Source organism: Perognathus longimembris, chromosome 4, assembly GCF_023159225.1.
Source record: "Perognathus longimembris pacificus isolate PPM17 chromosome 4, ASM2315922v1, whole genome shotgun sequence".
In the NCBI taxonomy this organism is placed as follows: domain Eukaryota; kingdom Metazoa; phylum Chordata; class Mammalia; order Rodentia; family Heteromyidae; genus Perognathus; species Perognathus longimembris.
Window position 1 is genome coordinate 69604704 of NC_063164.1, and position 16053 is coordinate 69620756.

Genomic DNA, 16053 nt, shown 5'->3' on the forward strand with positions numbered 1-16053 from the left:
AACAGGTGGGGGAGCTCTCGAAGGGAGTGAGGTTACACATGGAAGCAGAGGGAATGTTGCGCGCGAAACAAAGCATAGGGTAGGAGCATCAACCAATCCTTAGCGCCGATCTCTATTGCTAATTTAGTTAAGGTCTCCTTAATTGTCCGTTCATTCTTTTTACCTGACCTGAACTCTGGGGTCTGTATGCACAATGTAACTTTCAATCAATCCCCAGTATTTGGGCTAACCCCTGACTCACCTGGGCCACAAATGCTGGGCCATTGTCTGATCCTATCACCTCAGGGAGTCCAAAACGGGGGATAATCTCTTCCATTAACTTTTTACATACTACCTGTGCTGTCTCACATTTAGTGGGGAAGGCTTCTACCCAACCTGAAAAAGTATCTATAAAAACTAAAAGGTATTTGAGTCCATATCTGGCAGGTTTTATTTCTGTAAAATCCACTTCCCAATGCTGTCCTGGTCTGGTGCCCTTGAGCCTTTTTCCCTCCGGTATCTTTGCCGGGTATGCATTTACCAGTTGGCAGGCCTTACAGTTCATTGCTACCCTGTCAGCCAGCTTTTTCCGCTGTCCAGGCGTCAGTGGGTACCGATCTTGTTGCATCTGGAGTATTTGCTGGAGCTTCTTGGAACCTAGGTGGGTGAACTGATGAACTGGTTGGAGAAAGCTCAAAGCATGATCGATTACTGAATATGGAGGCAAGTCTTTACGCTGATCCGCATCACAGTTTTCTTTAGGGGCTATGGTTCTGGTTGCCCCTATTTTTATCTCTGCTTCTGCAGCTGCCCTTGCCTCCCTGTCTGCCTTCTGGTTTCCAAGTGCCACCGGGTCTGTGCCTCTTTGGTGCCCTGGGCAGTGTACAATAGCCAACTCTTTAGGAAGGTGTACGGCTGACAATAAGTCAAGAATTTCCTGTTTATTTTTAATTTCCTTCCCTGTGGAGGTTAGTAGTCCTCGCTGCCGATAGATGGCCCCATGAATATGCGCAGTGGCAAAGGCATAACGACTATCAGTGTAAATGGTAGCTCTCTTACCCGCTGTCAGTTTTAGGGCCTGTGTAAGGGCTATCAGCTCAGCTTTTTGGGCAGAGGTACTTTCAGGCAACTGAGTTGACCAAACAAGTCTATTTTTGCTGACTACTGCCGCTCCGGCCTGCCTCTTACCTTCTTGTACGAAGCTGCTTCCATCAGTGAACCAAACAACATCTACTTGAGGTAAGGGCTGGTCCTTTAAGTCGTGTCTCACCCCAGTTTCTTCGGCAGGATGTCATGACAGGTGTGCAGTACTGGTCCGGCCGCTTCATCCGGCAGTAGAATGGCAGGGTTCAAGGTGGTCGGTGCACCGAAGGTTATCCTTTCTTTATTGAGGAGTAAGCTTTGATAGTGGGTGATCCAGGCATTTGTTAGCCACCGATCAGGAGGCTGACGAATCACACTTTCCAGGGCATGGGGTGCAATTACAGTAAGTCTTTGTCCCAACATCAATTTGTCTGCATCTTTGACTAGAAGGGCTGCAGCAGCAATAGCCTTTAAACATCGAGGCCACCCTTGTGCAACACTGTCAAGTGTATTTGAAAAGTAGGCCACTGGCCTCTTCCAGGGGCCTAGGGTTTGAGTTAGCACTTCATTAGCAATCCCCCCTTTTTCTTCAATGAACAGAGTGAAAGGTTTGCTAACATCTGGGAGCGCTAACGCTGGTGCAGAGAGCAAGGACCGCTTGATGTCATCGAAAGCTCATTGGTGGTCAGGTCCCCACTGGAAAGCAGCACTTTCCTTGAGGAGGGGGTCGAGTGCGAGGTGGGGGAATCTGAACCACTGTCCGCTTCCGTGCTTCTGTCAAGTACCGTTTGCCCTTCTTCAATGTATAGCCCAGGATGGTACTGTTTGACCCGTATTGGGGTGGCAGAGGCTTTTAGCTCTACCACAACTGGCAGCTGAAATTTAGCTAGTCCAAGTCCTGCAGTTTCTGCCCAGGATTTAGGATACTGTTGAAGCCACTTGGGGGCAATTTTCTTAGACTCAGAATCCTCAGCATAGATCTGGTGCTCATCCTCTAAGGTAAGAGTCAGAATAACCAATGTGGAGGGGCTTACTTTAGAGTTCTGAAACTCAACCCTCGGCCCTTCAGGATCAAAGGTGATCTGAGCTCCTAATTTCGTTAACAAATCTCTCCCCAATAAGGGGGCTGGGCACTCCGGGATAACCAAAAAGGAGTGTTGAACTGTTCCATTTCCCAAGTTTACAGTCCGGGAGGTAGTCCAGGGTCTAAATTTGCTCCCATTTGCCCCCTGGACTAAAGAACGCTTGGTGGACAGAGGGCCTAATGGGTTCTTGAGAGCTGAACAAGCTGCTCCTGTATCTATTTTAAATTCGACAAGAGTCCCCTCCACATCAAAAGTTACCCTGAGCTCGGGGAGGGGGTCCGAGCCCCGTCTTCACTAATCCTCTTCCAGGGCCAGAAGTGTCTGCCTCCGGGGGGTCTTGGGAGGCGGGTTTTTTAAGGACAGTCCCTTGCCCAATGTCCGGTCTCCTTGCAATAAGCACACTGATCAGGTTTTAAGGGGAACCGGCGGCGTGGTTTAAAACTCCTCTGAGCACTTCCTTGCTGCTGGGTTTCTGGTTTCACCATCATAGCCAGAGTTTTGATCAGTGACCTATCTCGCCTTTTCCTTTTCCTCTCTCTCTCTTTCCTTTCTTTGCTCCCTTTCTTTCTCAGTTTTTCTCTTATAAAATACCTTGTCAGCCTCTCTGACTATGTCCCTTAATGTAAGTTCTTGTAGATTTTCTAAGCGCTGTAACTTTTGCTTAATATCAGGGGCAGACTGTCCAATAAAGGTCATGACTACTGACGCCCTCTGCTCTTCTCCCTCAGGGCCAAAAGGTGTAAACGCTTCCAGAATTCGTTCGAGGAACATGGAGGGCGATTTAGCCGGCCCCTGAATCACCTCTCTTACTTTAGCCAAATTGGTAGGGCGCAGCGCAGCCGCCCGGAGACCCGCCATTAGAGTCCGGCGATAGGCAAGAAGATGCTCCCTACCTTGAGCTGTGTTTGGATCCCAGTTTGGTCGATCTAGAGGAAAGACATTGTCAATAACATTAGGTAGTTGGGTTATCTGTCCATCATCCCCCCGAACATTTTTCCGAGCTTCCAGGAGGATTCTTTCTCTTTCCTCAAAAGTGAATAGGGCTGCTAACAATTGCTGGCAGTCGTGCCAAGTAGGTTGGTGTGTAAACATTAGGGTCTCCAACAATCCTGTAAGCCTAGTGGGGTCATCAGAGAAAGGTGGATTGTTATTTTTCCAGTTAAAGATATCTGAAGTGGAGAATGGCCAATACTGGAGGGGTTGGATCTGCCTGCCTTCTTCATCATCTATCGGTGGCCCATAGGGGCGCAAGGGCAGGGCAACAGTGGTATCAGGTTGGGGTCTCGAGGCTTCTTCTTGCGCCCCCGGCGCCGGGTTCCAAGGGCTGGACCAGACTCCTGTCCAGTGGGGACAGCGACAGCAGCCGCTGGTTGGGCTGGCAAAGGGGGATACAGAGGGTTGGGGTAGGGTGGAGGTGATTCTAGAAGTATCCTGGGACTCAGGTAAAATTGGGGAGGGAGAAGGCGGAGAAGAGGCTTTAGTAACCAGTGCGGATATACACTCGTTGGGGGAAGGAAAGGTTTCACCCACAGGGGTGGATTTTTACACAAATCCTCTCAAGTCAGGATGTAAGCCTCCTGGTCAGGATGGCCATGGGGGTTGGGCTGGAAGACTGCTCCTCGAACAGCCATGATTACCTAAGGATGAAAGATGGCCTCCGGAGGCCATCCAGCTCCGAAGGTTGGCCACTCAGATGTACATAAAGTCTGCCATTTTTTTTTTTTCCACTGTAAGCGAAAGGTTAGAAGAGCGGGCCCTTACTTCTGACCAGTGCTTCAGGGTTAGACTTAAAGGGGTGGAAACCTGCTGACCCATAATCACCCCTTTTTTCTCAGTTACAAAGAAATAAAAGATCAGACAAACAACAACTAGCAAAAGAGTTAACAGTATAGTCCGCGTGACTCAATCTCGAGGAAGCCTGTAGGGGAGTGAAAGAGTAAGGTTAGAAACAGGATCCCGACGAGCCGGCAACAAAGTCTCGGTTTCAGAGTCATATGAAAAATCACACGAGGTTGTCAGACGAGGCGAGGAATCTATTCTGCCATCTCTCAAAAAGAAATCATTCCCTGAAGGAAGGCTTTCGCCTTCCTGACTCACCACTGAGGCGTCCCCCAGGGTTGTGACTTGCGACCCCGGACACGTCTGTCAGTCGCGGCCCGCGGGGTCCTCACGCACCCCACTTGGCAGTCATTTTAAACGAAGTGAAAGTAAAGCTGAAGGAGTTTCTAGCCTGGCACACTCCAGGATAAGGACTAACATTAACATAAGATTACATATGACAAACTCCAAGACAAGGATTATGAACACACACACAGACAGAGCCGGCTCGAAGACAGAAGGCTCCTTCACTTACCCAGAGGGGTCTGTTGGAGAGCCTCAAACTGCTGGGCAGATCTCGGTGGAACCTCCAAATGTAAGGACCGAACGACTCGTGCCCGCGGGATGGAGACCACCAAGAGACGTTCTCATGCAAAAGCAAAGGGTTTATTGGAGGACCAGCATGCTGGGGCTCACAGAACTCGCAGGAACTGAGAGCCCCGAGCCTCATTTTAGGCAAGGTTTTATACAGAAGCAGAAGGCAGAGGTTACCTGGGGGACAAGGGGAAAAAGGAACAAGGAAATATCTGGTGTTTTTTTTTTTTCTTCAAGAAGGTTGTTATGGGTACATCTGTTGGTGGGGACTTGTTGCGACAGAGGTTTGTGTGAGGCAACTGCAACTATAACAACTATATATTACAAGCTTTATTAAATTTTATTTTACATTTACACTTCCATTTCCTTCCGTATGGGCCAATGTCATTCTTTCTGATAGAGGCATAGAATTCCATTGTGTATATGTACCACATTTTTGTGATCCACTCATCTAATGAGGGGCATCTGGGTTGGTTCCATACTTTAGCAATGACAAATTGTGCTGCAATGAACATAGTTGTGCTGGTGGCCTTGGTGTAGTCTTGTTTGTAATCTTTTGGGTAGATGCCCAAAAGTCGGGCTGCTGAATTGTTGGGGAACTCTATGTTTAGCCTTCTGAGGAACCTTCACACAGCTTTCCAGAGTGGCTGAACAAGTTTACATTCCCACCGACAATGTAGTAGGGTTCCCTTTTGGCCACCTCCCCTCCAGCATTTGTTATTATTAGTTTTCCTGGTAATGGACATTCTTACTGGAGTGAGGTGGAATCTCAGTGATGTTTTCATTTGCATTTTTTTTTATGACCAGTGATGTAGAGCACTTTTTCATATGTCTCTTGGCCATTCTCAAATCCTCTTCAGAGAAGTCTCTTTATAGGTCATTAGCTCACTTGTTGAGGCGGCCATTGGTTCTTTGAGGATTTGTTTTGGGAATTTAATTTTTTGAGTTCTATATATATTTTAGATATGAGGCCTTTGTCCATTGTATGGAAGTTAAGATCCTCTCCCAATCTGTGGGCTTTCTACATCTCTTGCAAACTAACACCCGAAAAAGGAAAATAAGGCACAATTAAGGAAATGGAAAAACCTTACATGCTCCTGGATTAGGAGGGTTGATATTGTGAAAATGGCAATATTGCCAAAGGTTATCTACAAATTCAATGCAATACCCACCAATATCCCAACCCCATTCTTTAATGAGAGGAAATAATACAGAAATTCATATGGAACAATGAAAGACCCCAAATAGTAAAAACAATCCTAAGTAGACAAGAGTCTCCTAAGGAGACAGTGCTGGAAGAATTTCAATACTGAACTTCAAGCTGTATTACAAAACTATAGTAATAAAAACAGCTTGGTATTACACAAGAACAGGCCTGAGGATCAATGGAACAGAACTGAAGATCCAAAACTGATCCCCCAGGACTATGGCTACTTAATCTTTGATAAAGGAGCTGAAAAAAATTGGGTGGAAGAAAGCCTCTTCAACAAATAGTGCTGGCAAAACTGGTTCAACATCTGTAACAAACTGAAACTAGATCCTTACATATCATCCTACACCAAAATCAATTTCAAATGGATCAAAGACCTTGAAGTAATAAATACCCTGAAAACACTACAAGAAGGAATAGGAGAAACACTTGGGCTCCTTGCCCCAGAAACACAACATATCAAAGAAAGGTTGGACAAATGGGATTTCATCAAACTGCAGAGCTTCTGCACTATTAGCTTCTGCACTATTAGTAAGAAACCTGAGTTCATTCTCAAAGCTAATCTCAGGTTAAGACTCAAATTTTAATTAAATCATAAGAGAATACTTTAGTTAGAAAATGCTTTATGCATCTTAAAAATGTGTTATAAAAATGTATTGTCTTAGTTCTTGTTTTATTTTCATTTACTGGAGCATTAGTATAAGTGAAATTATTTAATATTTGGATTGAAGATTTATAATGGTCTGAATTCAAAGTCACCATTAATTCATCTTAAATTCTTTGTCTCTGATCTAACTAAGCATTAAACCAAACAAAATGGAATGTGTCATTTAAGAAGTTGAAAGAATGGTAGCTGCCCAATTATTTCAAAATCTTGTTATGTGAGAGTTAAGATGTTGTGTTGGACAATAGGAGGTTCAGATTACCGAAACCGGGGCATTTTCGAAACTATTCTCCAAATACCAACCATTTCCAGAATGTCCACACTTTGGAAACTATTTCAGAAGAGGTGGAGATTCAAGTTTTTCCTCAGCAAACCCAACAAATGTTGTGTGTCTTCCTCTAGTCTTGTCTCCAAAGAGAAGTAATCTCTCCTCTGTGTTTGGAAATAATGGTAGCAATTAGGACAGTGATTTTGGTACTCTTTTTGACTCCAGAAGAGGTTTTACATGTTACAAGGTCTTGCTCTCAATTTTCACAATAAATGTATGACAAACCAGTAAACTATTAAAGAATAAGAAGTAAAAAAATAGAGTAAAAGAGAGAGTTCAAAATTCATTACCTTTCAACAGAAATCACCATTGTATCCCTAGGGGTACTGGAGCTGGAATTTATCTGAGCCAGGCTGCTTTTAACTGCCCAGTGTAGGCCAGCAAGGCTTGGGATCAGTTTCCCTGAGGATTAATTGGAGGGTAATTCCCTTTTTTCCACCTATCTTTCATCTTCTTTCCTGGCTTAGGGAGCCCAGATAGCTTTTATCATGGAAATCACAAAGGTGTAAAACAGCAACATAAAATTGGATTTCTACTTGCAAAATATTGACTATATGGTAAATTTAAGGTAGGATTTACCATATCATATGACAAAGATTATGGACCCAGAGAGTGATGAAGAATTGAGGACAACCCATTAATGTAAGAAAATACTTAACAGCTTGTTTTGGAAACTGTTTATTTTCCAGAAATCATTTACTATCTGATGATGGAAATTATGTTGGATGTCAAAGTTATCAAATATGTCACCTAAGAAGAACTAGTTTTTACAGAAATTATTATTTCTTTTATGCTCTGATGAATCAGACTATTAATACACTGCTATGGTCTGCATAAGCATTCTTCACTACATTTCATGTTCACATATAGAGAGCTCAATCACCAGCTAATGGCTTTTAAGAAGTGATTGGAACCTGAGTATTCTAGCCTAATCAATGGCTTAGTCTATTTATGGATTCATAATTTGATGGCATTAGTGGGAGTGATGGGAATGTTCTGAGAGAAAGCAGGTCACCGGAGGTGTGTCTGGTGAGGAAGGATCTGTTCTGACCCCCTTCCTCTGCCACCTCCCTGCCTCCTGTGGAGGACAGGGGCACTTTTTTTTTCCAACTTATGTTCCCCCTTATAATGATCTACCTCACTTCAGCACAGACATAATGGAGCTGGCTGATCATGGACTGAAACTTCCGTAACTATGAGAAGAACTCTGTAAATATTCCCTCCTTTTACTTTTAATTAACTAATTCATTTATTTATTTTGCAAATACAGAGGCTTGAACTTGGGTTTTATGCTCCCATTGAGCTTTTAAAACATTTTATTTTACTGACCTCTATCTACATCAGTCACACCACTAACAATGCTGATTATTTGGAAAGAAGGGTCCTTTATATTTGTCTTCTCAAGTGTGCTTTGAACCTTAATCCTCTATCCCAACTTGTTGAGTAACTAGGATATCTGGCATGAGCCACCAGTACCCTGCTTTCCTCCTTTTAAACTGTTTCTCTCAGGTTTTTGTTACAGACATCAAAAATTGTTTTCCATCTTTTATGAGAGATTCAGTTTTAATATTCAGAAAGAATCCTATAAATCCATTTAGGCAAAGATCATCAGGAAGTAATGAATTGATAGGTAAACATTGATCTGTGTATTAATAGGGACATAGACACTAGTGTGATCTAAGGAAGCTCTATTTCTTATGTTGTATTCAGATAAGAACTGTCCTCTGTTATGCTATGAGACAGAAACATTTCTCTGAAGAAAAAAAAAGGAACAACATTAAGTCATTTAGAGTCAATAATGATGATGGTCATTGTATATGGAACAAGTTAAAATATTTCTTTTATAATTTCCATATCTCAACATACTTCAAAGCAAAAATGCTTGAATTAGAAATGTTCTGCTTTCTGTCTGATAAAATATTTTAAGTGCCTGAGGTACCATTACGCTCATTCAACACTCTTTTTATGATTCATATGTGTCCATGTGAGCAGAATACCTTATAAACTTGTTATAAACACCTGAAGTGTTCACAGTGACAACACAATGAATCTTCCTGCTGGTGCTAACAGACTGTAGTGACAATCAGCAACTGTGCCACAGTGACACTATGGGCTCCCAAGATGTCACAGATAACTGCTAACATGTTATCCATCAAATCCACATCAAAGTTATAATTATTCAGAAGACTTTCCTCATGCTGACAGAAGCACTTAGCACTTTCCTCTGGGATAAGTCTGATTGAAGCATATAGGTCCGTTGTAATCCTGGGGGATTTCTTTCCAGGTTTGCTGATGGAATGTCTTAATCCCAGGTGTTCGGCCTCACATAAAAAGTTAGGTTAGGGGGACCTCCGGGAAGACGGTGGAGAAGCAGCAGAGCCCTAGCTAAGCTCCCTCCAACATCGCAGTTTTCCCACTCCAGAGAAACTTTTACTCCTAGAAAGACAGCCTAAGTAAGTTACAGTACAGGTATTTTGGCCAGGAAGGAAAAATCAACTTTGCTGGCCTGAAAACACAGATTTGAGCTCCAGGCAGCTTACCACCGCCATGCCAGTGCTGGCACCAGCACACTGCACACACCTAAAGCACACAACGGTTACCAGGGAGAAATCCTCCAGACAGTGGCAGACAGACGCGGATCACAGGCTGAGCACGAATGGGCCAAAATTGCAGAGAAAGTGAGAGTACCCCACGAAAGACATTCTCACTCTCACCCACAGAGCAGCTTCTTGAAGGTAGCCCTTTCCCCACCACCAGACCAAAGTGCCATCTTTGACACTGGCATAGGGTCAGACCAGACTGGAACTAAAGCGGGCCTGAGGAAAGCGAGGACAAAGGAGCCATCTTTGAAAAGGGCAAGAGGGACCAATCAGTGAGAGCCAGCTCCACCTAGGAGAACGCCCCTGCTCAGGCGTGAGGCTCATCCTGGACTGTGGCTCACACACTCAGGTGAAACTCAGCCAGAGGTGCCCCGCTCCGCCCGCCAGAATTTCTAAATTAAAACCAAAAGTGGCAAGCACCTACCGGAACAACCAGACAGGAGAACAAACAGTTCCCAAGACAGATAAATGGTCCCTTCACAGAGGAAGCCCAATTCCCAGTCCGAAACAGAGCTGAATTCCATAGCCAGCTCCACCGAGGAGGCCACCCTGCCCAGGAGGGAGGAACCTCCCCAGGCAAGAGTCTCTCAGTGGAGTAAACCAGGCCAGAAGCACCCCCTCCACCCCAGTTGAGTCCACAGCCTATTCAAAGACAGGCATTAAAGGCAGTGGCCCCACAGCAGACAGGAGGAGCCACGGTCCCCAAGACTGTTCACATCCCCATCTACATTGGACGCCCAAGGCCTACCTGCAAGCTGTGTGTGAACCACAGAGCCCCAGGATTTCACTAACGGGAAGAGGATCAGAGCAGATCCACCCCCTCCAAGAAGCAAAATAGACTGCAGACCATCATAAGGAAACCAGAGACTGTAGAAAGCCCACCCAAACAAGGAAGACTCCATTTTTATTTTCTTTTCAAAATTTTTAAGCATTTTTTTTCATTTCTGAAATGTCATTGGTTTTTTGTTTTCCGTTTTCACCTGTTTGTTTTATCAAGTTTTTTTTTGGGGGGGGGTTGTTCATTTTTCTGTTTTTTTTCTTTTTTAAAAATAACTTTTCTCTGTTTCATGCATTTGTCTTCCAGTATTTTTTTCTTTATTTCTCTCTTCACATTCTTTTTCTTTAAAAATTTACTTTCCAATGAATAACACCTCAACTCTTTTCTGCTAACACTCCATTGCCTATCATTCTAACCTTGTTCTTTCTACTGATTCTACTCTTCTCCACATTTCCACATCAAGGAAACTAAAACAAATCATTACTCCCCCTCCCCCCATATACTTTATATTCTCTTTATTACTTCTAACTTACCCTCCTGACTTACTTCCAGGACCTCATTACTCCATTGACCCCTGGTTATTGGATAGAGGGTATCCCTGCTCAATCAGAGTGAATCAAAGGGGTTCAAAGACAAAGCCAGCCAGCCCAAAAAAAACTTAATATAAGAACAAAAATTGCTCATAGGGTAGTAACAGTAAATACATAACTACTGAATACAGGGCTCAGGATTGGTTGTTATATTAAAATTGTATTCTTTAGGAACACCAAATATAATTTTATATACAGGTATACAAGGTATCTGTATATAATTGTGAACTTCTAAGATTTACACAACAGTGCTTGGTAAGGTCTGCTTTGGGTCTTAAACGGTGCTCAGAAGCGCTTGTAGATTGGCATACCCAATCCAAATGGGTAGAAGAAACACAAGAAAGATGGCACAGAAGGGAGTCTCATCTCCTTCTCAAAACAAGCAGGAAGCAGAGCAGTCAATCAAAGACATAGAAGAGAACCCTCAAAATGATCTACAAAGTCTACTGATGAAAATGAAAAATGAAAAGTTTGAATCTCTTCAGTCAACTATTATACAGCATGAGGAAGCAAAGCAAAAATTAATGGAGAATTTCATGGCCTCCACAAATAGAAAGATAAATGAACTTCAAGAGTCAAACGAAAAGATAGTTACCCAGCTAAAATATGTGAGAGACAGCACTCAAAAACAAATTAATGAAGTTAATGAAATAAAGCAGTTTATGCGGGACCTAAAAGATAATTATAGCAAGGACATAGAAATCATCAGGAAAGTCCAGTCAGAAGGAAAAGAGATTCGAAATCAAGTAGCTAGCCTACAGTCCCGACTAACTGAAGCAGAGGATCGAATCTCAGCAGCTGAAGATTCCCTAGAATCTATGGCAAAAGATCAAAAAACAATACAAACCCAATTCAATTGACAAAACAGATCACTCCATGAGCTCTAAGACACAATCAGGAAGCCCAATTTAAGGGTAATAGGTGTTGAGGAAAACCTGGAGAAAGAAGTTAATGGAATAGGCAACCTATTTAACAAAATATTAGCTGAGAACTTCCCAAATATCCAGAAGGATAGGCCTATACAGATACAAGAAGCATTTAGATCCCCAAACCAACCAGACCAGAATAGGACATCCCACTGTAGCATTGTGATCAAAACAGGATCAATAGAGTCCAAGGAAAGAATCCTTAAAGCTGTTAGGGAGAAGAAAACAATCACATATAAAGGAAAGCAATCAAAATTACCCCAGACTTCTCAGCAGAGACCATGAAAGCAAGAAGAGCCTGGAATGAGGTATACCAAACCCTAAATAAAAATAACTACCAACCAAGAATAATGTACCCAGCTAAACTCTCATTCATAGCCGAAGGTCAAATAAAAGTGTTCCACACTAAGGAAAAACTGAAACAATATATCTCCACCAAACCAGCTTTACAGAAAATCCTCAAAGATATAATATACAGGGAAAATAACCAAGATCCCAATACAAACAGAGAAATGAACCCTAAATAGAAAACCAGAATATTAGATCAAGAAATGGGAAGTCAAAGCTTTTAACAAGATAGATATAATGAAAGGAACAAATGATCAGCTCTCAATCCTAATTCTCAACATTAATGGACTTAATTCACCAAACGACATAGGCTCATAAGTTGGATCAAAAATCAAGATCCATCTTTCTGCTGCCTTCAAGAGACACATCTATCCAGCAAAAGTAAACATCTTCTAAAAATGAATGGCTGGAATCAAATCTATTAAGCAAATGACCCCATAAGCAGGTTGGAGTTGCAATTCTAGTATCAGATAAAATTGACTTCAAATTAAAATGGTAAGAAGAGACAAAGATGGTTACTATATTCTAATAAAGGGATCTCTCCTACAGGAGGATATAACCATCCTAAATATCTACACACCAAATACAGGGGCACCCAACTTCATCAAACAAACGTTACTGACTCTAAAAACATTAATAGACCCAAACACATTGATATTTGGGGACTTTAACACTCCACTATCACCTCTGGATAGATCAACACACCAAAAACTGAATAAAGAAACCACAGAACTGAACAGCTGCATAGACCAACTAGACTTAATCGACATCTACAGAATATTCCATCCAGCAACAACTGAATAAACATTCTTTTTGGCACCTTAGGGAACATTCTCCAAAATAGATCACATCTTAGGGCATGAAGAAAATCTGAACAAATCCAGAAGTATCAAAACTATTCCCTGCATTCTCTCAGACCAAAAAGGAATAAAATTAGAGTTCAACTCAAACAGCCACCACAGAAAATTCTACAATACATGGAGACTAAACAACACACTGCTGAACCATCAGTGGGTCATTGAAGAAATTAGAACAGAAATTCAAATGTTTATAGAATTCAACCAAGATGAGTACACAAAGTACTAGCTCCTTTGGGACACAGCAAAGGCAGTACTCAGAGGGAAATTTATATCCCTGAGTGCCTACATCCACAAACTGGAGAAACAGCAACTCAACAACTTAAGGAAGCACCTTAATCTCCTTGAAAGAGAACAACAAACCAAATCCCAAGTCAATAGATGAAAGCAAATAATTAAAATCAAATCATAATTAAATCAATTAGAGACAAAAAAACATAGAAATCATCAACAAAACAAAGAGTTGGTTCTTTGAGAAAATTAACAAGATAGACAGACCCCTAGTAAGTAAGTCTGACCAAAAAAATGAAAGCAGCAAACCCAGATAAACAAGATCAGAGATTAAACGGGTAACATCACCACAGAAACAACCAAAATTCAGAACACAATAAGGGACTATTTTGCAAACCTTAATGCCAACAAATTTGAGAACCTGGAAAAAATGGATGATTTCCTAGAAAAAATTGATATCCCCAGGCTCAACCATGAAGATTTAAACCTTTTGAACAGACCCATATCCAGTATTGAAATAGAAAGGCAATAAGTGCTCTCCCATCCAAGAAAAGCCTAGGTCCAGATGGATTCACAGCAGAATTCTACAAGGCCTTCAAAACAGAACTCACACCAATATTTCTCAAACTCTTCAATGAAATTGAAAGAGAACATTCACTACCAGACACATTCTATGAAGCCAGTATAACCCTCATCCCAAAACCAGGCAGTGACTCATCACGGAAAGAGAACTATAGACCGATTTCCCTGATGAACATGGATGCAAAAATTCTCAACAAAATTCTGGCCAATTGACTTCAACAGGTCATCAAAAAAATCATACACCACGATCAAACTGGATTAATTCCAGGGATGCAAAGTTGGTTCAATATAAGCAAGTCAATTAATGTAATCCACTACATCAACCAGACCAAGGTAAAGAATCACATGGTCATATCACTGGATGCGGAAAAAGCATTTGATAAAATCCAGCACCCATTTATACTAAAAGCCCTGGAAAAACTGGGATTCCAGGGAACATTCCTGAATATAATCAAGGCAGTTTATGACAAACCAACAGCAAGCATAATTATAAATGGTGAAAAACTAAAACCATTCCCTTTAATATCAGGAGCCAGATAAGGATGTCTGCTCTCTCCCTTTCTCTTCAACATAGTACTAGAATTCCTATCCAGAGCAATTAGGCAAGAAGAAAATATAAAGGGGATCCAAATAGGAAAAGATGTAGTTAAACTTTCTCTCTATGCAGATGACATGATCCTATACCTAAAGAACCCCATAGACTCTACCCCCAAGCTACTAGAGCTGATCCAAAACTTTGGCAAAGTTGCAGGATATAAAAGAAACCCTCATGTTTACCACTGGAATCCTTGCCTTCACAAAACAGAAAAAATGGAACATATGACAGTAATGGACACTTTTAACAAATGGGCTCAGTTTGTGGAATGCAATCATTTGTGTTGGGGTGTGCTGTCCATATTCTTCCTGGTGTTCTTCTGTGGGAAAAGTATCATGAAGTATCATGATATCTGCCCATCCAGTAGCAGCCTCAGCTTATCCCTTGTTATCCCAGGATAACTACATGGCTCTTCTAGTTCTAAGTTATGGGGAACACTTTGTTTCTCCTTAGAGCCCACTACTCTGGAAATGAGTTATTGAGGTGATGACTACCATGATTTCATGGCCTCTCCCTGAAATCTTCTTACCTTCTCTAGTTTTTCTCCTATGGGAATCTCTATAGAACTGCCAGGATAGGTTGACCTCACTGAGGTGCCATGAAGAATTAATGTTCTTAGTTTAAGATGGTGCAGAACCCAGTTTGATAGGTAGCTAGATTATAATATAGATCCCAAGTTCATGATATGGAGCTGGGAACAGTGAAGTTGATTTCCATGTGAGTAAGGCCAGGAAGATCATCTTTCTTTCAATGGGTTCTTGAATGCAAAATAGCTATTTATTGCAAGGTATTGACAGTGTGTAGATTCTTTGTACATCTGTATGTGTGTGTGTGTGTGTGTGTGTGTTTGTGTGTGTGTGTGAGAGAAAGATGGGTATGTGAACTGTATATATATAGTGAATATATATACTCACTATATATACTCACTATATGTATATATATGTATATGTATATATATATATAGAGAGAGAGAAATAGAGAGAGAAAGAGAAAGTAAAGGTTGTGTGAGGCCTAGTATGTAGATGTAAGGTTTTTTTTATTTTTGTGGCTCAGAGTTTTGAATCAAATATGTTTTCTGGACTGCTCATGTTTCCTACTCCTCTTGGCTGTTGATGTATTTCATAGTTAGCTTTTCCTATCAGAAAGATACTAACCCCATGCAGGTTAGATCCTACTAGGCAGCTTATGCCCTTAATGGTGCTGTGGATACTCTGCCTAACAACTCTAAGTAGATAGTTGAATGGTCAGTTTATCCAAACTACCTATTTATTATTTATTTATTGAAACTGGTTTGTAAATATCCCCATTTGTCTTGACTTCACAGACAATTGTTAAATTGAGTTATAAGATGGCTATGCTTATGGTATAACTTGTTTTTCTCTATGTGTGACCGTGTTAGGGTTTGAATTCAGGGCATAGGCATGGTCCCTGAGATTTTTTGTGCAAAGCTAATGTCCTACTATGTCAGCCATAGCTCCACTTCTGGCGTTTTGGTAATCAATTGGGGATAAGAGTCTTGCAGATGTTCCCGATTGGGCTGACTTCAAGGTGTTATCCTCAGAGCTAAGCCTCCTGAGTTGCTAGGATTAGAAGCATGAGCTCCTGGCCAGAATAATCTTTTATGGATAGAGGAAACCAAGTTCCACCAGTGCCAGTAAGACCAGCAAGTTAAGTTGCTGCTGGAGAAAGAGGAGTGGTGACACAGGATCCTTCTCTCTGGTCCCTTTACTGAGTTGTTTATTTGAAATTGTCCCCTACTGCCTTTTCTTTGTATCCTTATGTTCA

The 16053-nt window shown here is 41.8% G+C and overlaps 1 pseudogene; it reads right to left on the reverse strand.

Annotated features, from left to right (window-relative positions):
• Window positions 1-202: 202 nt before the first annotated feature.
• LOC125350877 lies at window positions 203-3962 on the reverse strand (annotated as a pseudogene).
• Between the last annotated feature and the right edge of the window lie 12091 nt (window positions 3963-16053).